The sequence below is a fragment of the Triticum urartu genome, chromosome 5A, assembly GCF_056163025.1.
Source record: "Triticum urartu cultivar PI428250 chromosome 5A, HENAU_Tu73, whole genome shotgun sequence".
NCBI lineage: Eukaryota > Viridiplantae > Streptophyta > Magnoliopsida > Poales > Poaceae > Triticum > Triticum urartu.
In genome coordinates, this window is record NC_141877.1 from 612425715 (window position 1) to 612449921 (window position 24207).

Sequence of the window (24207 nt, forward strand, 5' to 3'; positions counted from 1 at the left end):
CTAATTTGTTTTCAAAGTAATGCTTTGCATATATCTCCTACATTTACTCAAGATATTACCGAGCACCAGAACTATATTTGGTGCAACTGAATGTACTACTGCCATTATTTTGTTGTGGTTTTGTTCACTGCAGACTGAATATCTGCTCTGTCATGGCAGAACTGCTTCCCCCATAGATTTTTTCATTCATGCATATAGTCTTTTACTCCCTGCGTCTCAAAATAAGTGTTGCTGATTTAGTAGAACATTAGTACAAAGTTGTACTAAATCAACGACATTTATTTTGGGATGGAAGGAGTATTTTACTCTCTAGCTTGTTCTCATAGTATTCATCCATCCATGCAGCCTCTTTTTCCTGGGGGAAAGTGGAGTTGATCAACCGGTTGTGATTACCAAGGTGAAATCTTGCAGTATGACATTTGGTAACTGTTTTCTCCTGCGACCTGCATTCTTTACAATGATATGTTCGGTCATAATGCGTCGCAGGTCTTGGGGTACTCCAACCAGGGAAGAGATCAAGTGCATGAATCCAACCCACACGGAGTTCAAGTTCCCACAGATTAAGGCTCGCCCGTGTCACAAGGTAATGTGTGCATATTTTACCTGTCATGCAAAATTGCCCGGTCTGCACAATTGCTGTTCTAGTTGGCGTGTACTTTCGGGACAGGGAGAGTTTTAACATTGGCACCAAAATAAGCATTCCTCAGATACTTAACAAAAAAGAAAATAAATTACAACGGACAAAAATGGAAAGCTGATGCAATGAGAAAAAGGGGCCAGGCGAGAAAGATGTTTCTCAGATGGGCCGGGCTCTGCCTGTGTTTCCAGCAGGCAGCAGCCCAACCTCACGGGCCAGCACCCAAAAAGCTCCCACCGAGGGGGAGCTGCGTGGCTGCACTCCTAACATTAGTCCCACCTCGCCAGTTTAAGGGGAGCGGAACCAGCTTATAAGCCGAGGCGCGGTAGGAGGTAGCACGACCTTACTTGAACAGGATCTGTTCTATAGGCTCGTACCGTTGCATCCTTTACCAATAAGGAGGCAAGCACTTCAGTCTGGCTGATGTATTCTGACCTCTGGGCCAGAGCGTGATTAACGGCCAGGATTACCCTGATGGGCCAATCTGATGGCTGTAGAGGATCGTTCCTGCCTGGCTCTCACGCCTGTGCAGGGTGGCCCAGAGGTTGTCTGACAGACTACAACATCTTTTTTTGTTCAGATTTCACTCTCCTTTTTTAGCCACATCACTTTTTTTTCCTTAATTCATTGTTCTCTCTTTGTTCATTACCTTAGTTATCATCAGTCAGTCTTTCCATCAGTATTCTTATTATTCTTCATTTTTGGTCTTCTTTATCTATAAAAGTGAACGGGGGGAGAATGTAGAATGAGTGATTGCAAATAGATAATTTGAGATGTGTGATTGCAAATAGAAATACATACTGAATGTAGAATGAGTGACTGAAAAAGAGACTTAAAAAACGAGCACATCTTTTTTTGCACATATGCTAACTCCATTTTATCAAGAATTTTCGTAAAGTATGACATGTTTTTTTTGGTGGTTGGTTCGCTTCTTTTGGACACAATGTGCTGTTTGTTAGTCCCTGTCCATTCATTTGGGGATTTATTGTAGCTACAATTTCGTCAGTTGCAAATATATTTGAAGCTTTATAAAAGCTTGCATTTGTAGTGAATGCAGACAGGGTATATGCCCTCCCTGAATAGTGAATATGGCTCTGCTTGATTTTGCGTGTGTGTGTAATGAATCATTATTTCGTTGCAAGCATATGTGCTTCGCAAAAAGAAAGTATGCGACTCACTCTGCCGCAGATTTGCAGTGTATTTTATGCTCTGGCTTCGCCCTGTTTGGACACAATGTGCTGTTTGTTAGTCCCTGTCCATTCATTTGGGGATTTATTGTAGCTACAATTTCGTCAGTTGCAAATATATTTGAAGCTTTATAAAAGCTTGCATTTGTAGTGAATGCAGACAGGGTATATGCCCTCCCTGAATAGTGAATATGGCTCTGCTTGATTTTGCGTGTGTGTGTAATGAATCATTATTTCGTTGCAAGCATATGTGCTTCGCAAAAAGAAAGTATGCGACTCACTCTGCCGCAGATTTGCAGTGTATTTTATGCTCTGGCTTCGCCCTGTTTGACATCATGACGTCTATAAGCACCCTGTTTTACTAGATGAAGTGACTCAATTCTTCATTTGCAGGAGACCGAGCCAGATGTGGTTGCAGATTCTGGTGCTGAATATGGTCACATATTTGCAAGCACAATCCGTGGCCAAAATGGTCTGCCTAAACAGGTAAAGGCAACTGGCAAAGACAGAGTTATTGTTTCTGCCGGTGCTGCTGGCCTTCTGTGGACTACTTGGAAAACAAGAAATAGATCTTGTTTCCAAGGTGTATTCCATGGAGATCCTACTTATGTTTTTTTGTGCTCTCTGCTGGATTTGTGGCCTGTCCTGTAAAAAAGAGGGGTGCAGGTGCCAAACATGCCGCGTCAGGTGTCTAGGAAGCTTAACCAAGTAACACGCGAAATCCTCAGTCGTGAGTGAGATTTCCAAATTGTTTTGAAAGTAATGTTTTGCATATATGCAGGTCAAGTGAGAGCTGAATATCTCCTACATTTTCTCAAGATATTACATAGCACCAGAACAAATTTGGTGCAACTGAATATACCGCTGCCATTTGATTTGTTGTGGTTTTCTTCACGGCAGACTGAATATCTGCTGTGTCATGGCAGAGCTGCTTCTCGGACAGGTTCTGTTCATGCATGTAGTCTTTTATTTTATTCTCTAGCTTCATAATATTCATTCATCAATGCAGCCTCTTTTTCCTGGAGAAAGTGGAGTTGATCAGCCGGTTGAGCTTATCAAGGTGAAATCTTGTATGACATTTGAAACTGTTTTCTCCCTCGACCTGCATCCTTTACAATGACATTTGTTCAGTCATAAGTTTAAAAAGAAGACATTTGTTCAGTCATAATAGTGGGTCGCAGGTCTTGGGTACTCCAACAAGGGAAGAGATCAAGTGCATGAATACAAACTACACGAAGTTCAAGTTCTCCCGAACTAAGACTCGTCCGTGGCACAAGGTAATGTGCATGTATTGTGTTTGTCATGCAAAATTGCCTGGTCTGCACAATTGCTGTTCTAGTTGGCGCATACTTTCGGAACAGGGAGAGCTTTACCGTTGACTAGGGTGCTGATAAACTGCGAGAAAATTCTCGAAACAGGCTTTCGCCCCACTTTATATATAAAACAACAACACGGTACAATACATGGCCGAACGATACAATGTGGTGAGAAGGCCCTCTTACAAAGCAGATAGAAAGATATAACAAGAAGCCTATAGCTAGCCTAACGCCTCACCTAGGACCGACCGACGACATCAAAACTCCATGGCAACACCCCCAGGAGGGTGACGGCGCAATGCGTTGGCGCTGCCGAGTCTGAGTACAAACAAGGGTTTTCACCCGGAGCCCTGGCACATGAACAAGACCCACGACTACGTCTTCAAGAAGATAACGACACCCGCGGGCGCCGCCGGTGCTGGCGCCAAGTGCGAAGCTTTCGTTCAGGAACTCGCCAATCTCACTAGGAGGTGCCCTGGTCACCACCACAACGAGAGTCAGGCCAACCCCACCAGATTTGGGCACCAACAGAGGAGGCTAGAGCCTTCTGCCACCCTTGCCGCCCACACGGCCAAGAGGTGAAGGCACCACTGCCACCATGGAGCCTGCCGGAAAGCCCACCGTGGATCCCGCCAACCGGGGCCGCTGCCCCGACATCCTCAGACAACTCAACACCGACGCCAAAACACGTGTCCGCCACCCCAACCAAGCCACGAGCCTCCACCTCGACATGGACAGAGAGGGCCCGGAGCACGCGCAGGAGAGCAACCAGCCCTAGCAGAAGGACCAAGTTCAACCGCTGCTCCGGCGGCCAACCGCGTCACTTGCCAATTGCCAACTACTCCCTCCGTTTCAAATTACTCGTCACAGAAATGAATGTATCTAAAACTAAAATACATCTAGATACATCCATTTCTGCGACAAGTAATTCGAAACGGAGGGAGTAGTACTACCGGGAGAGGAGGGCGTCTTCCCATTAGAAATGGACACTCTAGATCCAGACAGGGGGGGGGGGGGGCATGGCAACCGGCACCTCCGGCTGCCAAGCACCCAATTCCATCGGATCCCCGTGACTCGCTCCGCCCCCTTTGCACCACCGCTCCAATCTACAACAACCTGTCGCCACGCGCCTGCAGTCGAAGATTGTCACCGCTACCCGATGTCACCGGGCAGGCACCCCCACCCCCACCCCCACCCTGGAGGGAGCATGGAGGAGGCCGCCGACCTTGAGAAAATCAAGGCTCATCAATTTAGAGTTTCTCAGTTTTTTTAGTAGACGAGTTTCTCAGATAATCCGGCCAAAAAAAGCATTCCTCAAATACTTTTGACAAAAAGGAAAATAAGTTACAACGAATGATGCAACGAAAAGGAAACGAAAAAGCCACACGAGATAGATGTTTCTCAGATGGGCCAGACTCTGTGTATCCAGCAGGCAGGAGCCCAACCTCACGGGCCAGCAGCCCAGCACCCACGAGTCAGCCCTTCTAAGCTCCCATCGAGGGCGTTGCTGCGCAGCTGCACGCCTAACATTAGTCCCACCTCGCCAGTTTACAGGTAGCGGAACCAGGTTATAAGGCGAGGCGCTGCAGAAGGTAGCACGACCTTACTTGAACAGGATCTGTTCTATAGGCTCGTACCGCTGCATCCTTTACCAATAAGGAGGCAAGCACTTCAGTCTGGTTGATGCATTCTGCCCTCTGGGCCAGAGCGTGATTAACGGCCAGGATTCCCTGATGGGGCAATCCGACGGCTGTAGAGGATCGTTCCTGCCTGGCTCACACCTGTGCAGGGTGGCCCAGAGGTTGTCTGACAGACTACAAATCTTTTTTTTTTTTCACTTCTTTTTTTAGACTGCAGTTGTCTCTGTAATAATCTGCAGAACGAGCTGCACTTGACTTCCTGGAACACGACGTCTGCCGGGACGAGCTGCAGCTGCAGCTTGAGCGCGCATCTGACCTGGAACTTGCACCTCGAACAACCCCCATCGCGTTCTCCTTCCTGAACTCGGCCACACTGGCGTCGCCTATCAAAAAATGAACACGGATGGAACTGAAGAGTAACCAAATATATACAGAGGGAACGATAACTGAAGATTGAGGGATGAAACTCATGAAAGACAAACATAACTGGCAAGTTTTTTCCTTTTCGGTTTGTCATCTTCATAAACGATGTGTTTGAATTGTCTGGCAAGTTCCAGTGATATTCCAGTCTGTTTTTGTCATCTCTTCCCCTCCCCTGTGTTTGTGCCTTAAGTGAGATCGGTTCTAATGCTCCAAGTAGTTGAACTATGGCAATGCTCTAAGAAAGAATGCTGTCTGGTATTTGTTTATGGTAACAGTATTGTCTAATGATGGCTCTTCCCCTTTGTTCCATTATGATCAGTAACAAATATTATCACAATGTAACTTTGGTCCATGTGCGAAAGTGGAGGTTTTAAGGTCTGTTACATTGATGACAATCCTTTTGTGCTTACCTCTAGTTATCTGAATAGGCCCATCTTTTGCAGGAGACAGATGATCCATCTGAGGATCATGGAGTTCAAATGCTAAAACCTAAGTTAGTGCAAAGTTGAGTCATCTATTTTGGAACGGAGGGAACTGAAGATTACCGTATTGTGTGCAATTTGGTTGGTACCATTTTTATAGATCTCCGAAAATGATCATCTTGTGACTTCCTTTGTGTGGTTTCTTGGTGCTCTCCTGCAGTATTTTTCTTATTCTTTTAGTCATCTGCATTGTGTTACTAGCCAGTAAGGTGGGTGCAGCTCTACTTTTCCTTTTCTAATTAAGGAGGTTGCATTGACATCGCCACATCGGTGATGATGATCGATGGTATCAAGCAGCCTTTCCGCTTGCTGGACCACTTCAGCTGTAATGTTTGACATGTTAAATAGCATATTATCCTGAATCATACACAGTACATTCAAATCAGAGAGCCTGATTTCTCTCTCTCTCTCGCTGATAAGGACACCACTTTATATCTTCTTTTCCTGTTTGCATTTTGTAATTATCCTTATTGCATTTAATTCACTTGATGCTTCCATTCCAACAGAAAATTTTAGGTTCATCAATCGCTTGATACAGGATATTTTTTTGAAACTTCAGTCAAAATCATGGGCCTCTGAAACAGGCCGAGTACTATTAAACCAGACTAGACTAGACATGAATTAACTATACTGTAGGTTGGCATTTGCTTATCATTGATTTGTTGTATATGGATATTATAAAGAGAAAAAAACTCTTTGGGGTTTTCTGTGTTGCTCTCTACTCTGTGTGCAGTCAAGAACCTAGACAAACTTGAGTGGAGCATTGTGTGGGTTAACATAAATTGGGCTGCAAAACTGCCTTCTTTTTGGCTACCTTGCTTCATCTGTCTGAATCAAGCTTAAGCTTATCGATTTCAGTCTTTTAAATTAAAATAGAGCCTTCATTACCAGATCTACTTAACCTGCACTGGACCATTCCACATTGACAATTTTTGGTGGTCAAGTAACTTGCTGTTGGTTCGCTTCTTTTGGGCCCAACGTGCTGTTTGTCAGTCCCTGTCGATTCATTTGGGCATTTATTGTAGCTAAGATTTGGTTAGTTGCAAAAATATTTGAAGCTTTATAGAAGCTTTCATTTGTAGTGAATGCAGACAGTATATGCCTCCCTGGATATGGCCCTGCTTGAATTTTAATATTTGTAATGAATCATTATTTCGTTGCAAGCATATGTGATTCGCAAAAAAACAAAAACTAGGTTTGCAGCGAGTTTTACATCTTGGGAATGCATGGTTTTATGCTCTGGCTTCGCGCTGTTATGGCTCATATATATTCACAGAAAGCCTAGGGGAAATTGTTGATCAACTTTGCACCTCGTTTCTAGATGAAGTAACTCAATTCTTCATTTGCTGGACATTGAGGCAGATGTGGTTGCAGATTCTGGTGCCGAAGCTGCTACCACAATCTGTCGCCGAAATGGTCTGCCCAAACAAGTATAGGCTGTGAAGCAAAATTTGCTGATATCGTGGTAATGAAATAGTCAGTCAGTTACATCGCTGAACATGTGGTTGGAACTGGTTCTTCTGGGTTGTTTTTCAGGTAGACTTCTGAGTTCTGACATTTGCGTTGTCTGAACTGGTCTATGCTCAACTGATTGTCGAAGGCATATAACCTGTTATTGTCAACTCTTCAGGCCAAATGTCGAGAAACGGGTTCCCATAAAAAAAGGTTCTTCAAAACAAGCGATACAAAAACAGGGAATTGGAAATTAGGCATATGCTTGATCATCCTAATATTGTTGGTCTTAAGCATTACTTCCTTTTAACCACCGAAAGGGATGAGTTTTATCACATTCTTGTCCTTGAGTTTGTTCCAGAGACAGTAAACCGGATGCTAGACAGTACAACAGAAGGAATCACTCAAAGAGTGCCCCTCACTTATGTCAAACTATACACGTATTATGTCTGACATGACTTGGCAGTTATTTTTTTGAGCGATGTTATGCTTTGCACAATTGTCCTCCATCTTTAATGTTTTACAAAAACTTTTTAATAATCTTTGCACTAGGCATACTTGTTACCAAAATTATCTACATGCTGTCATGTGGAGATCGTGGTACATAATTTTCTTGGTTACTAAATACGGAGTACATTTGTATATGATATATTCCCTGCTTAGTTGCATCACATTTTTGTCCTCATTCCCGCTCTACTCTAAACTTATGTTCCAATAGTTGAATACTGTATTGGGACCTATCTACAAGTCTCAGATTAGTTATTCACATTGATGCTTTCACTAAAAATCTAAAATAAATTCTGAGAAATTCAAACATACAACTGATCCAGCCTGTACGTTCTACTTTGTTTGGATATATGTTCTATAGTACTCCCTCCGATCCAAGCGTCAATTAATTTGGATCGGAGGGAGTACAACTTTCTTCTTGTATGTTTAGTTAATCATAAGGTCCCATTTTCTTACTACCTCCGTCCCTAAATAGATGGCATATAAATTCAATCAAAAAGTCAATACTTTCTAAGTTAGACCAAGTATATATACAAAAATATGACGATAGACAATACCTAATCAATATGAACATATCCACCATTAGATATATCTTCATAATCTATTTATTCAGTATTGTAATAGTTGACATTTTCTTCTATATATTTGGTCAACTTAGAAAGAATTGACTTTTTGACTGAATTTATATGCCATCATTTGGGGACAGAGGGAGTAGTATATATTCACACAGGTAAATCATTTTTTTCCGAGATAAGTATTTGCACATTTTTGTGGTAGTGCGGACAACGATAGACCATCTGCTGTATGCTTCAGCTAATTCTTAATTCTGCTGATTTTGTTCTTACTACAGATAAAAATTTAGTTAATGAGTTGTGCCATACATCTGTAATCTGTTTGGTCTTTGTAGTTGTTTAAGTCAGAAATATAAGGCCTCGACCATGCAACAGAATTCTTCCTTCAGTTATTTTTTGATATGATTGTTATAAGTCGTCGTCTAATCCTTGTTCCTGTAATCTCGTAACTTTGCAGATATGCCAAGCATCTGCTTATATATACATAATTGTGCTGGCATTTGCTTATATTTTCTTCCTGGGGAAAGTGGAGTTGATCAGCTGGTTGAGATTATCAAGGTGAAATCTTGTACTCCGGTACTATGACATTCGGAACTGTTTTCTCCTGCGAACTGCATTCTTTAGAATGACATGTTCAGTCATAGTGCCTTGCAGGTCTTGGGGTACTCCAACAAGGGAAGAGATCAAGTGCATGAATCCAAACTACACGGAGTTCAAGTTCCCGTAAATTAAGGCTCGTGGTACAAGGTAATGTGTCATGCACAATTGCTGTTCTAATTTATTTTTATTTTTTGAAAGCAATTGCTTTCTAGTTGGCACATACTTTTGGAACAGCGAGAGCTTTAACACTGAGAAGTGTGCTGATAAACTGTGAGAAGTTAAGGCTCGTCAAACAATTTAGAATTTCTCAGATATCCCCACCAAGAAAATCATTCCTCAGATGGGCCGGGCTTGTGTACTCAGCAGGCATCGGCCCAACCTCACGGGCCAGCACAGCACACCCACCCACGAGACCTTCTAAAAGCTCCCAGGGGGTGCTGTTGCGCAGCTGCACGCCTAACATTAGTCCCACCTCGCCAGTTTACAGGTAGCTGAACCAGGTTATAAGGCGAGGCGCTGCAGAAGGTAGCACGACCTTACTTGAACAGGATCTGTTCTATAGGCTCGTACCGCTGCATCCTTTACCAATAAGGAGGCAAGCACTTCAGTCTGGTTGATGCATTCTGCCCTCTGGGCCAGAGCGTGATTAACGGCCAGGATTCCCTGATGGGGCAAATCCGACGGCTGTAGAGGATCGTTCCTGCCTGGCTCACACCTGTGCAGGGTGGCCCAGAGGTTGTCTGACAGACTACACAGTCTTTTTTTTTGCCTTGTGCTCGTTTTAGCCAGTATCTTTTTTCAGTATCTCATTCAATAACATTCAGTCTCCTATACATTGTCTACGTTTCCATTTTCGGACAGTTTTAACCACATATTCTATTTGCAATCACACATCTCAAAATATCTATGACATGAGTATATAGCTCATAATATAACGGTGGCAAGAAAAACTGAAGAACTAATGGCTGGATGACAAGAAAATCTGAAGAACTAATTTTGTGTGTGTGTGTCTGTGTGGTGTGTGTCTGTGTGTAATGATTCATTATTTCGTTGCAAGCATGTCTGATTTGCCAAAAGAAAAGAAAAACTATTGGTTCACTCTACCATAGATTTGCAGTGACTTTTACATCCTGGGAATGGATGGTTTTCTGATCTGGCTTCGCCCTGTTATGGCTCATTATTCACACAAAAGCCTAGGCAAAATTGTTGATCAAGTTTGTACCTTGTTTCTAGATGAAGTGACTCAATTCTTCATTTCCTGGACACTGAGCCAGATAAGGTTGCAGATTCTGGTGCTGAAGCTGGTCACATAATTGCAACCACAATCCTTGGCCGAAATGGTCTGCCTAAACACTAAACAGGTAAACGCAATGCTACATTAATCTCTAAAATCTACATTGTGGCTGTGAAGCAAAATTTGCTGATATGGCGGTTAATGAAATAGTCTGTCAGGGAAACTTCTGATGATAACTTCTGTCAGGGAAACTTCTTTTGGGGTTGTATTTCAGGGAACTGGTTCTTTTGGGGTTGCATTTCAGGGAAACTTCTGGCCTTTGTGTTTTCTAAACTGGCCTCTATGCTCAACTGATTGTCGAAGGCATATAACCTGTTATTGTCAACTCTTCAGGCCAAACGTCAGGAAACGGGAGAAGTTGTTGCCATAAAAAAGATTCTTCAAGATAACTGGTACAAAAACAGGGAATTGTAAATTATGTATATGCTTGACCATCCTGACATTGTCGGTCTTAAGCAGTACCTTTTTTAACCACTAAAGGGGATGGGCTTTATCTTAATCTTGTCCTTGAGTTAGTTCCAGAGCCAGTAAACCGGATGAAAAGACAGTACAACAGAATGAATCAAAGAGTGCCCCTCATTTATGTCAAACTATAGACTTATCAGGTCTGATATGACTTGGCAGTCCTTTTTCTGAACGAGATGTTATGCTTTACAGTTACACAATTGTCCTCCATCTCCACTTTTTTACAAAAAACTATTCTACTGTTAATCTTTGCACTAGGCATACATGTTACCAAAATTATCTACATGCTGTCATGTGGAGCTCATGCTACAGAATTTCCTTGGTTACTAAATACATCAGTATATGATATGTTCCCTATTTAGTTGCAGCACTTTTTTGTCCTCAGGCCTGCTCTAAACTTATGTTCCAATAGTTGAGTACTGTATTGGGACCTTTCTACAAGTTTCAGATTAGTGGCTTCACTAACAATCTAAAATGAATTCTGAGACATTCAAGCATACAGCTGAGCTAGTCTGTCAGTTCTACTGTCTTTGGATTTATTTTCTAGTACAACTTTCTTCTTGTATGTTTAGTTAATTGTAAGGTTCTCTTTTCTTAGTATATATCAGTATATCACGCAGGCGATGAGATGCTATCATTTTTTTCTGAGATAAGTATGTGCACATTTTTGTGGAAGTATGAAGGTTTATCTCTAGGGACTACGATAATATAACTGATGAATTGCACATTAGTGCATCCTTATTATTTGTATGCTTCAACTAATGCGTGATTCTGCTGATTTTTTTCTTGCTACAGATGAAATTTTAGTTAGGGAATTCTCCATACATTTGTAATCTGTCTGCTCTTTGTAGTTGTTCAAGTCAGAAATGTAATGTCCTGGCCATGCAGCAGAGTTGTTCGTTCAGTTTCCTTTTGATACCGAGTATTAGCACAATATGTGATTGTTATAAGTCGTCTAACCATTGTTCCTGTAATATAATAATTGTGTTGGCATCTGCCACCGTGATATTTTTGAGGGAAACAGCAGGACTCTGGACTCTGCTGCATATTTTTATTAATTTTCAAATAAATGGTACAAATAGGAATTCTTAAAAAGAAAATAAAGAGCTATACAGGGAAAAAATCGAAGGAAACTACAAGAAATAAACAAGAGATACAACAAAATACAGCAGGTACAAGGTGTGTAGATCATCTGAATGCTGCCACCCAGTGAGCCACGCCACTGTACTCCTTCCTCTGAGCTCTGTAAGTAGGCCATTTCATCTCCTCCTTGAAACACCGTCTGCAATTATACATATTTGGAGGAATTTGGTTGAAGATGAAATCATTTCTGGTAGTCCAGATTGCTCAGGAAATCAATAAAATAAAAACCCGCAAAAAATAAAAGGTAGGTTGATCAAATGCTTGAGTTGCTCAACTTCCTCCTGAACATCTGACTGGGCTGATGTCCAAGAAGGACAAATATATTGCCAGCACATTTTAGCAAATGGGCATAGGAAAAACAAGTGATCTCTTGTTTCCAGCATTTGCCTGTTACACATAACACAGGTATAATCCTGTAAAAAGAAGCTCTTTCTCTGTAGCATGGCCCTAGTATTCTGTCTGAGTGTCTGTTATTCACCAGAAGCCGCCACCGTGATATTAAACCATAGAACGTTGTCGTGAGATTTTTAACCTCCTTTTCTATGCTTAGTATGTTGTCCCAAACATATGTTTCCTCAAATTCCGCTTGGTTGTTTGGCTAATTGAGCTTTCTTTAGATCAGGAAAAACATTCTCAAATCAAATTTGAATAACCACTAGTACATTCTGTACTAACCTAGTAAGCTTTCCACTGTTGGTTAACCCACATATCAAAATCTGTGATTTTGGCAGTGCAAAAGCCTTGGTAAGTTATCTTCTATAATTAGGTAGAAATTTAAATGCACGAGTCCTGCTGATTGCGAAAATAACATGCGAAACATTCTTGGTAAGAACAAAAAGAAAAGGTGCGCACTAATGCTAGTGAGAATTCAGTTGATCAGCTGGTTGAGATTATCAAGGTGAAATCTTGTACAGTACGTACGACATTTGGAACTGTTTTCTCCTGCGACCTGCATTCTTTACAATGACATGTTCAGTCATAGTGCGATCGCAGGTCTTGGGGGTACTCCAACAAGGGAAGAGACCAAGTGCATGAATCCAAACCACACGGAGTTCAAGTTCCCACAGATTAAGGCTCGTCCGTGTCACAAGGTAATGTGTGCATATTATATTTACCTGTCATGCAAAATTGCCTGGTCTGCACAATTGTTGTTCTAGTTGGCGCGTACTTTCGGGACATGGAGAGTTTTAACATTGACTAGCGTGCTGATAATTTGTGAGAAATAATAAGTGACAAGTGGATACTGTAACATTTGAGAACAACTTCTGAACTGTTACTAGTAACAAAAATGGAAAGCTGATGCAACGAAAAAGGAAACAAAAAAGCCATACTTTTTTTTGAGGTAGGAAAGAAAAGCCATACGAGACTGATGTTTCTCAGATGGGCCGGGCTCTGTCTATCTAACAGGCAGCAGCCCACCAACCTCACGGGCCAGCACTTACCAGTCCTAAAAGCTCCCACCGAGGGGGCGTTGGCGCTGCTGTGCAGCAGCATGCCTAACATTAGTCCCACCTCGCCAGTTTACAGGGAGCAGAACCAGCTTATAAGCCGAGGCGCAGCAGCAGGTAGCACGACCTTACTTGAACAGGATCTGTTCTATAGGCTCGTACCGCTGCATCCTTTACCAATAAGGAGGCAAGCACTTCAGTCTGGTTGATGCATTCTGACCTCTGGGCCAGAGCGTGATTAACGGCCAGGATTTCCCTGATGGGGCAATCCGACGGCTGTAGAGGATCGTCCCTGCCTGGCTCACACCTGTGCAGGGTGGCCCAGAGGTTGTCTGACAGACTACAAATATTTTTTCCCTTCTGTTTTTTAAGCCAGACTCTTTTTTTCAAAATAACTGAAGAAGTGATAGTTAAGTACTCTAAGTTACTGAACAAAGAGAGAACAATGAATTAAGGAAAAAAGTGATGGCTAAAAAAGGAGAGTGAAATCTGAACAAAAGACCGGGGACTAAACAGTTACCAACTTTATGCACATACGCTAACTCGGTTTTATCAAGAATTCTTGTAAAGTATGACAAGCTTTTTAAACTAAAATTTCTAAAAACTGATCCTAAAACTGAGAAAAATGTCTGAAGATTAGCACATAGCTAAACTCTCATGACTGAACACTGACAAGACTAATGACTAGTAATTAAAACTCAGAAGCTCTGGCTACAGTTGGTGGGTGACTGACCTCGCCCGACAGCGCCACCTCCACTTCAAACTTCTATTTTTTCTCTTAGAAAAACAGTATGTAAGTTCTCCATGTAGGGTGCTGCCGTATTGATACTCGACCTAGCGCTTAGTATAGCTGAAGAAGAATACACTGAAATCTGATATGAGCCTTCATGTTCCTAGAAAATTATAACTGGCAGAAAAGCAAATGGATATTAGTAATGAAAAGCAAATGAAATTACAAGAGTCTGAAACCTGAGCTGAGACTTCATGTTTCTAAATAAGTTATAACTGGCAGAAGAAGAACAAGAAAATGCAATGTCTGGTGACCAAAAGGCCAAAGAGACCAAAAACCGCCTACTGACTACTGATTTTTTAACGGAAGATTACTCACTATTGGTGCAAAACAAAACTCCCCTTGTAATGAACTAGCAATAGGCAAATGAAGAAAGCTGCACAAAAACTACTAGTAGCACAGATGGTTGCACTAGGCCATCAAAAAGAAAAACAGGAAGCAAAAGCTAGCAGCAAGCACCAAGCACCACTTGAAAGATTGTGCATTAATCCATACAGATGTATAGTTCTTCACAGAAAAAGGACAGTAACGTGTTAAAAAACAAGTCTATATTCCGTTAACAGAGTTTAGTACTAGAAACTATGTAAGCAAAAAAAAATGATTTGCGAGTAAAATTGGTGAAATTATCCTAAAAATGATTAACACTAGTTAGTCGCTCCAGAAAACAAAATGAACCCCACGCAACTAGTTGGTAAGATGAAAGAAATAGCCTCACGAGCATTACACTTTCACATTGCTATAGCAGCATCAACAAGATAAAAATGATCTACGGTCCACGCGATGAACAAGATGAAATGGGCCGGCAAAAACCACCACTAGTCACAATATGTTACTGTAGCTTGCTTCTAGCTGGCTTTCTACCAATTTTTTTTACTTGATAATCAGGGGCTCTCCCACCGGCTCCATTTTATATAAAAATGATCCCAGTTCAGTTTTTTTTGTAGCAGCAGAAAGTAAAACAGGAAACTTTCACTCAACTCTGGTCTAAGAAGTAAGAACAGCACTGTCCAGATACTGCACTCGTACAGCCCATATTTTCAGCAGTTATGACTGTACTAAGCAGCAGGAATCAAACACACGGAGGGAACAGATTACAACACTCAGGCCTGATCACATCACATGAATGCTATCATCGAGCTCTGGATGCAGCTTTAGGAACTGTACCAAAAATTCATGTCTGCCTCAATTAAAATGGACCCATCTTAGGCAAAGGCAGGAGCAGGGTACATGGCGAACCTTGCAAGAATCTGGAACTGAGTCACAAAGCCGAACAGAGGAGCAAGGTTCTGAAACAAAGCTCCCTGAACCGAACGGAGGGCCAAGCACACGGCTGACTGGGGAAACCAAGCCATGGTGCCCGTCGACTGGGTGGCGCGCATCGGCGCCTCCAGCCGCGGCGACTACCGGCGGATGAGACGAGGCGCTGAGCGAATGGGGGCAAAGGCGGGGCTCGCCGTACCTGCCTCGCCGGCGACTCACCACTCGCTCTTGGCAGGGCCAATGGGGGAGCCCCCGCCGTGCTCCTCTCCATCCCCTCCATTTCCTGCCTCGTTCCCTCGCCGGCAGCTCGCCTCCCCGCCCTCGTCCCGCTGCGCTGTGACAATGATGAACTGACACGTGCCTCCGCATATAGGAAAAAAAAAGCGTGGGCGCCCTGGAAACTGGGCGGGCCGGGCTTCAAACCCGGTAAAAAACGTCGCCCAAAGCCCACATGAGCGACAGGCCCGACGGACAAACCCACGAGAACATCGCTCTTTGACTCAAAAGAAAAAAAAAACGAGAACATCGGTCTGAGATTTCAATCCGCCGCCGCCGGAGCAATGGCGCTCGGCACCTGCGTCCTCCCTTCGTTCTCTCCCCAGGCTGCCGTCCTCCGCCGTACGTCCACCGTAGCCAGCGCAGCTGCAGCCTCCCGGATCGGCGGCTTCCTCTCCAGCAAGCCCTACGCGCTGCCGCCCTGGGCGTCGGGCCTTTCCCACGCCCCGTCCCACACCTTCTCCCTCGGCCACTTCCCGACCCCGATCCACCGGTGGAACCTGCCCGACCTGCCCAAGGGCACGGAGGTGTAGATCAAGCGGGACGACCTCGCCGGCATGCAGCTGAGCGGCAACAAGGCGCGGAAGCCGCCGCGCGGGGCGCCGACTGCGTCGTCACCGCCGGCGGCATCCAGAGCAACCACTGCCGGGCCACCGCCGTGGCCGCCAAGTACGCCGGCCTCGACTCCTATCTGATACTCTGCACCCCCAAGCTCCTCGTGGACCGGGACCCCGGCCTGGTCGGCAACCTGCTCGTCGAGAGGCTGCTGGGCGCGCACATCGACCTGGTCTCGCAGAGAGAATTTTTGAAGTTTGGGAGCGTGGCTCTCACCGAACTGCTGAAGAAGAGGCTCCTGGAAGAGGGGCGGCGGCCGTACGTGATCCCTGCCGGCGGATCGAACGCACTGGGGAATTGGGGATACATCGAAGCAGTAAGGGAGATTGAGGAACAAATTCAGTCATCTGATGGTGGTCTTCAGTTTGATGACATTGTTGTCGCGTGCGGCAGCGGCGGAACCGTCGCCGGCCTCGCTTTGGGATCGCAGCTGAGTAGCCTGAAGGCCAAAGTCCACGCCTTCTCTGTCTGCTATGGCCCTAAATACTTCTATGACTGTGTTCAAGGTCTGATCGATGGGCTTCAGTCTGGTCTGGACTCACATGATATAGTCAGCATTGAAGATGCCAAGGGCTTGGGTTATGCCAAGAGCACGGGTGATGAACTTAGATTTGTGAAGGATGTCGCTGCGGCGACAGGCATCGTGCTCGATCCGGTCTACACCGGGAAGGCGGCTTACGATATGCTGAAGGACATGTCAGATAATCAAGCCAAGTGGGAAGGGCGAAAGGTCCTGTTTGTTCACACCGGTGGTCTCCTTGGGTTGTATGATAAGGTGGATCAGTTGTCGTCTTTGGCCGGTGGCTGGCGCAGAATGGACCTTGAAGAACCTGTGCTCCATGCAAATCTCAACTAGGACTGGCTGTTTATCTTTTTTGACTAGTGTTCCTGATTTTGTGCACCCACGACCACGAGGCCACGGCCATAGCATTTGAATACTACTCCCACCGTTCCAAATTACTCGTCGTGGTTTTAGTTCAAATTTGAACTAAAACCACGACGAGTAATTTGGAACGGAGGGGATACTTTACGGGAATTCATTTGTGTGTTTTTCTGCCAGGATGACTTGATCTGCAGTGCTAGCGGTTAACAAATCAATACTGAGGTTGAGTTTCGTGGTATTAAAAGTTTCTCTAATTCTTAGAGAATATGGAATAGTACCTTTAATAATAGACTTTCAAATAATTTGTTCTGTTCCTTTGTGTCATGCATTTGAAAATTTTGTCTTATCATTTATGGCAAAGCTTATCATCAATTGTAAAATTATGATTCTAAAACTTGTCTATTCTGGGGTTATCTTAAAGGAAATTGATTAAATCTATTCATATATCTTAAAGGAAATTGATTAAATGTATTCATATAACACTGGACGAGCACTTGGAACATGGGCAAGATGTTTGCTGGAGACCCTCCAAATCAGGTAACTGTACATCTCAAAGTGCCTACAGAATCTTCTTACATTAACCAAAAATAAATGATACTATCACTGAGATGAACTTTAATCAGATTAGCCTCGGCTTTGTTAAACAAGTTTGGAAAAATGAAAATGTTCTTGCTAGTGTTCAGACTTTTGTTTGGAGACCACTTACTAAATCTTTGGCTGTTGCATGGGAGAATTTTAAAAAGTTTCTCCCAACTGCGATAGATTTGGAGATCTTGAAACAGACGAACACTAATTCTTCAACTGCCCTTACTCCAGAGCTATTTGGTTTCACTCTATCCATCCTTTTGAACTGAGGCCCACTCTGATGATAATTTCACATGTGCTAGTTTTATTCATACTATCTTTTCTCAAGCACCTGAGTCTTCTGTAATTGATTATGACCTCTATCTTCTCTGGCACATTTGGAAAGCTAGAAATGATCCAAGTTTTAAGGGGGAAAACACCACTATCCATTCTGTTCTGCACACTGCTAATGCGCATGTCGCTCTCACGCTCTAGCCCTTTGTGCAGAGACCTCCCTCCCCTGCCAGTCTAATGTTTTGCTGGTACCATCTATATTTAATGGAGCAGATCGACTGACAGACGGTGAACATCATCCGGCAGCAACTTGCTTCTATTTCTCAATCTCATGCTGCAGGTCTTGAAATTTACATTTGTGCCAACACGCCATGCATCTCTGCATGTATCAAAGTGCAAGCTCTGCTTCTCTGTAGCTGATGCAGAAGCTCATGCTTTACTTGTAGCCACACATATGTTCGATCAGCTTCAAATCAATAACTGCACCCTGTTATCTGATAATATAGCTGTTGTTCAAGCAATCGATGCGACATATTCCTAATGCCATCGGTTGAATGGAAACTCAGGCCAACCATCTCTTCGATCAGACAAGTGGGTCATGCCATTAGTGCAGGATTCCTTCACATATCTAGAGATTGAAATAATCAAGGATGTAACATGTTTATCTAATCAATGAATACCCCTGAGGTGTCTTCCTTAAAAAAACATGTGTGCTTAGAAACATGCTAATTTTACACATATAATTTGCTGTCCCAAATAAAGATACTTTGTACTGAATGTTGGGTCGAGCTCGTGAGCGTAACACATCATTAAGAGGGATTTACTGCATTTTAGTATTGATTAAGCGAATTTTATATTAAATTCTCACATAAGGAGAGGCTTGCAGTAGCGAAAAGGTTTGGTGACTAGACATAATATATCTATCTAAAAATAAAATGTTAGTTTAAGCTTAGCACATAGTTAATTAATCTTAAGTGACTTCCATACTATGCTAAACAATACTATGTGTGAATCGTGATACTCCTAAAAGTAGGCAAGATAATGTTTCATACTTGTAATCTTGCGCCACCCAAAAGCAGCAACCATTTACTTGTACTGAAAGCTAAGAATATTGAACCACCATGATATACCAAGACCAGCCACCAGTTTTCTAGTGTATTCAGGTGAACTCTTGCACTACAAGTTTAACAGATTTAGTTCATGGGCTACTATTCTAGAAGAAAAATTAAAAAGTCCATGTGCAGTCCTCATCAGTATATAATATAGTACTACGATGGTGATGGCGCTGAAATGCAGTTATCGCCGCGGGGATTTCAGAATTGGCAGCACTCACTCACATTATTCTTTTTCATGTTTCATACTTGTAAAGTGTGTGTATGTGTGTGAACTGCAATTCTCCTAGAAGTAGGTGAAATCATGTTTCATACTTGTAAAATTGCACCGCCCAAAATCAGCAACCGTATATATACTTGTACTAAAAGCTATGAATATTGAACTGCCATGCTATTCCAAAACCAGCTACCATTATTCAAGTGCGCTCTTGCACTGCAAGTGTAGCTGCCGTTACTAAAAACTAAGAATAGTTGATTCAGCTACTATTCCAGGAGAAAAAGAAGGTTCATCTGCAGTCCTCCACCAGTATAGATTATGTAATGATAGCGATGATGCCGAAATGCAGATTTTTGTTTTGTTTTTTGCTGTGGAGATTTCAGAATTGGCAGCACTCACTCACATGATTCTTTTTCATGGTTAGGTTTGGGGCCGGCCACGGCCTTGTCGAAAGGGGGAGGAGGTAGGAAGAGTAAGAAGAGGAAAGGGACAAGATACCAGAACAAAATGGCTGAAAAGCACCATGATTGGGTTGCAAGGAAGGAAGCCCAAGACATGTGGCAGGGGTGGAGGGGAAGAAGGGTACAGTGCACTGAACTTCACCTCGTGCCAAAAAGCAGGGCCTGATTGATGGTTACTTCCTCTCTAACCTAGACCCCTTTTTGTTTCCTCTCCCCTGCATACATACATCCCTGCCTTGCAGCCTCTGCTCTGCTCCCTCATTTCACCCCACCCCACCCCATGAGGCCATAACCCTCGGGCTCTATCATCAAGGCTTCCTGCCTTCCTCATGGGGTGGCTCCGCTCCCTCTTCTCCCCCCTGAGGAAGATCATTGTCCGCGCACATTCGGCGCGCAAATACCGTAAGATCGACCGACTTCTCGTCTTGTTTGCTTTGTTGTGGAAATCTTGATTTCTTCTGTTGTAGCATTGTGGAGGGTTGGGGGGAATGGGGCTCTGTTTTTCTCTTCCTTGTGCCATTGTTGTTTGCTAGGCACTGACATTGTTGTGCTTGTTGGCAGGGAGGGGGATGAGGATCCTGTACAAGGACGTCAAGTCCTGCGAGGACGAAGATGTGCACGTCCTGTGGTCCATCCTGGTCGACTCGCACCGCCACCCGGCCATGGTGAAGCTGAAGCTCTAGGACGGCCATGGCGGCGGCACGCGGTTTTCGCCGTCGAGCCGGCGGCCATCATCTTTCGTGTGGAACTGCACAGTTTCAATGGCAATGCCGTCCGGGAAAAGACGAGCAGATACTTTCCTTGTGTGTGTGCGTGTGTGACACCGGTCTGATGTGTGCATCTTGTGACTTTGTGGGTGAGGTTGAGACGTCGCCTTTGCTTTGATGTGAGTGTGAGGTTGAGCTGATGTATCTGTATATAGAAAGCTCTGGGTGCCTTACCTAATGGTATTGAGTTTGGTTTCTTTTCCATTGTTTTTTGCTCAGTCATAATTTCTCGGTTGACTTGTGTGCTTGTTGTGTGTTTGCGCTTTCAATTGTTTGTGGATATTTGTATTATATTGCTGTGTATGGGTTTGTATAGCAGAGACATTGATGTCAAGATTGTAAAATAATGCGGTGGTTCTACCCATTTTTATAATTTATTTAATAGCTACCAAACTAATCGACCGACACATCTTGCATAATCTAAGAACAGAATAAAAGCGTTAAAGGATTTTAAAAGCTGGTTCATGGCAAAAAGAAAGTAATTTAAAAGACAAGTTTGAGAACTTCCATGGCACATCGGAATTTATCTCCTTTTAGAGCTAAAATCATATACATTGTTGTAAAGGACACCAATACGGCTCGATGCACACTAACGGCCTATCACGCGCTATGATCAGCTCACTCACGTTTGCACTTTACCTACGCCTCGTTATAAATTCATCAATCTATGATGAATACTAAGAGCATAAATCTTTTTTTTAAAGAGCATAATCCATCCTCTCTTCACCCGCAAAAAAAATCCATCATTTCTTAAAAAAGAGCATATTTTACATAAATGAACCTTCTATAATCCAAAGAGGCCTTAAAGAAAAACAACAACTTCTTTAGTCAAAAGAATTATTATTTTTAGAGCAACCATAATGTTCACAGGGACACAAGCTATGTTCTGTGGGAAGGCGAGCCACATATTTCGTTCACACTCTAAGCTACAAGCAACTTTGACTAAATTATAAGCCTCGAAATTACATGACCTAGGGGGCGGAGCCAATGACATTCATATCAACATTTGTAAAGTAATGCACTGAATCTTAACCATTTTTTAATTTAACACTGTAGCTAGCTAACAAATCGACCTACACATCCTGCATAATCTGAGAAGTAACATAATAAAAGTGTTAAAAGGAATTTAAAAGCCAGTTTGCAAAAACAAAAAATGCAATTTGAGCAGACATGAGAACCTCCACGTCACATCTGATTTTCCACCCCGTTAGAGCCCAAATCATGTACATTATTATAAATGACACCAACACGTCGCGACCCACACGCACATTAGCACACACACCATCTACATGGTGCACGCGCAGTTTTGCACGGCAGACCAACGACCCGTCACGCACTATGACCAGCTCACTCACTTGCGCTTTGCCTTTACCGTGTTGTAAATTCATTAACCTATGATAAAAACTAAGAGCATAAACCCGTTCTTCAAAAAATAGCATAAATCCATTCTTTTGAAGAAAAGAGCATATCTCACGCAAATGGGTTTTCTATAATCTAAAGAGGCATTAAAGGGAAAAACAACAACTCTTTTTAGCTGAAAAAACAATTATTATAGCAACCGAGAAGCTTTATTGCACAGAGGGATACAAGCGATGTTCGGAGGGGAGGCTAGCCAGATATTTCGCCCACACTCGGAAGCTACAAGCAGCTCTGCCTGAATCATGAGTTTCAAAGTTAAGCGATGTGGATGCCAACACTAGTAAAACAATGCAGTGGTTCTTACCCATTTTTTTTCAATTTAATAGCTGGCTAACTAATTGACCTACACGTCCCGCATAATATGAGGAGTATAACAGAACAAAAGTGTTAAAGGATTTTAAAAGCCAGTCCGCAAACAAGAAAAGAAGTGATTTAGAAAAATAAGATTGAGAACTTCCAAGACACGTTGGAATTTTGCGCCGAGATCATATATATTACTGTAAAGAACAACACCAACGCGGTGCGGCGCGATCTGTGTTGAGTAAATAGGCAATTTTTCGATTAAATTAATCCATGAGTAAATCACTAGCATGGCATTGACTAAGTTGATGACGTACTGACTCTGATCTAAACATGCACGTACTAAGCAAACAGTAGACAAATCTACACGTACTGCTAGTACTGCTAATATGAAAATAATCAGGAGCGGGATAAACGAGTTATACCCTCCAGTAGGCCACGCAGAGGCCGCGGCTTTGGTGGCAGCAGCGGCGTCCTTGGCGGCCTTCTTGTCGGCTTCAGCTTTCTCGGCGGCGGCACGGTCGGTGTCGGTGGACATGGTGATGATGAAGGCGACGCGGACGTAGAGGAAGTAGACGATCGGAAGCGAGCAGTCGCGTAATCGCTGCCCAAAAACCTATTCGCCCCTCACCCCGTACAGGAACCAGAAGGGCGTGGTTTCGGAGACCTGCTCTCCCGTCGACCGTGTACGCGGCGGACGGGATGGAGTCACCGGCGGCAGCAGCAGCGAAGGAACGACGGTGGGCGTGCGCGTGAGCAGATGTGATCTGTTCGTGGCGGCTAGGGTTAGGAGACACCGCATACTTATAGGCGCAGCCGCGTGGAGAGACGTGGGCTCGACCCACGTCCGAGTCCGTGACAGCCCACGATCCGACGTCTCAGATCGTGGCCCAGCTGTCAGAAAACTCTCCGTTAGTGACTGGCAAAAATAAGCGCGTAGGTGTGAGCTCGGCTCGGCTCAATCCCGCAACCCGCGGCGCGTCGTGACAAGGCGAGGCGAGGCGAGGCGAGGCGAGGCGAGGCGAGGCGAGGCGAGGCGTGGCGTGGCGTGGCGAGGCGGGCGGCGGAGGAGGAGTGCGCGAGGGCCTCTTCTCTTCTCAAGCTCCAATAGCATGTAGAAGAGAAACCCTTATAAACCACTCCAACTCTCCTTCCACTTCCGGGGTGGGACTAAACTTCCCACTACACCTAGTGCCATATAACCCACATGGGCCCTTAGAGATTTTTCAGAAATTGCAATATGGGCCTAGAGCCCATCTCAGATTTCAGCAATCCCCCACCAGATCTCGAGGGGCCATTGTGTCCTCTGTTCCAATTGCTGTTTCGATATACCAGTGTTTCAGTGAAGACCTGTTAAGGTTGAACTTCACCTAGAACAAGTGGCTACACTCCTTCACAACTGAACAATGGACTATGCCTTGAATTGTCAGTTTAGCATAAAGAAGTTTCACTACATGTCTTACTAGTACTAGGCTGCCGAAGGCTGACCCCTCGGGTGGAGCATATAAGTCACACTCCTGGCCTATTCATGAGCTTACTAGAGATCACCCCAATCTCATAGACTGTGACCAGCAGTCGGGCTCATATAGGTGTGTTCCTCCAAAGATCGCTCTGTAGGATAGCATCTTGCTTTTATAAGCTTTGGAACACATTAAGACCGTAGTCATCCTACCATACAGTATCGAGAGTATTGCATCTCCAACGGAGTGGGTTAGTATAGTTACTTTCCTCAGCTCACCACTGGCTTATTTTCCCAGGTCCTAGTTCACGGGATCTCCGATCACATAGGTTGGGTTACCACCATGGCAACTCATGTGGGTCTCATACCCATCTCCCTCGATGCATTATCTATCACAACACGTGATAGCCCTTTTGTAAAGGGATCTGTCAGATTCTTAGCCGTATGGACATAGTCCAACGCTATCACTCCGGAGTTTCTTAATTTTCTGACAGCTTTTAATCTCATTCTTATGTGTTTGGTGGACTTCATGTTGTCCTTTGAACTCTTCACCTTGGTGATGACAGTCTGATTGTCACAGTTCATAAGGATAGCCGGAACCGGTTTATCAACCAATGGCAAGTC

At 43.8% G+C, this 24207-nt stretch overlaps 1 long non-coding RNA gene, 4 other non-coding genes and 1 pseudogene across 6 annotated transcripts; all 6 read left to right on the forward strand.

Annotated features, from left to right (window-relative positions):
- Positions 1 to 403: 403 nt before the first annotated feature.
- Positions 404 to 4061, forward strand: LOC125527168 (uncharacterized). Its single transcript, XR_015602907.1, has 6 exons — positions 404 to 583; positions 2218 to 2310; positions 2481 to 2532; positions 2606 to 2767; positions 2834 to 2884; positions 3006 to 4061. It is a non-coding gene; the product is annotated as an uncharacterized LOC125527168 (long non-coding RNA).
- Positions 975 to 1196, forward strand: LOC125511896 (small nucleolar RNA U3). Its single transcript, XR_007285167.2, has one exon. It is a non-coding gene; the product is annotated as a small nucleolar RNA U3 (small nucleolar RNA).
- Positions 4062 to 4737: 676 nt separating the features above from the next.
- Positions 4738 to 4956, forward strand: LOC125511903 (small nucleolar RNA U3). The gene has a single exon (XR_007285173.2). It is a non-coding gene; the product is annotated as a small nucleolar RNA U3 (small nucleolar RNA).
- A 4390-nt stretch (positions 4957 to 9346) lies between these two features.
- On the forward strand, positions 9347 to 9566 carry LOC125527189 (small nucleolar RNA U3). Its single transcript, XR_007291838.2, has one exon. It is a non-coding gene; the product is annotated as a small nucleolar RNA U3 (small nucleolar RNA).
- A 3722-nt stretch (positions 9567 to 13288) lies between these two features.
- Positions 13289 to 13508, forward strand: LOC125527187 (small nucleolar RNA U3). Its single transcript, XR_007291993.1, has one exon. It is a non-coding gene; the product is annotated as a small nucleolar RNA U3 (small nucleolar RNA).
- Positions 13509 to 15306: 1798 nt separating this feature from the next.
- LOC125526658 (D-cysteine desulfhydrase 1, mitochondrial pseudogene) lies at positions 15307 to 20696 on the forward strand (annotated as a pseudogene). The gene is made up of 3 exons (XR_015603592.1): positions 15307 to 15539; positions 15724 to 20040; positions 20200 to 20696. The product of XR_015603592.1 is annotated as a D-cysteine desulfhydrase 1, mitochondrial pseudogene (transcript).
- Positions 20697 to 24207: the final 3511 nt, after the last annotated feature.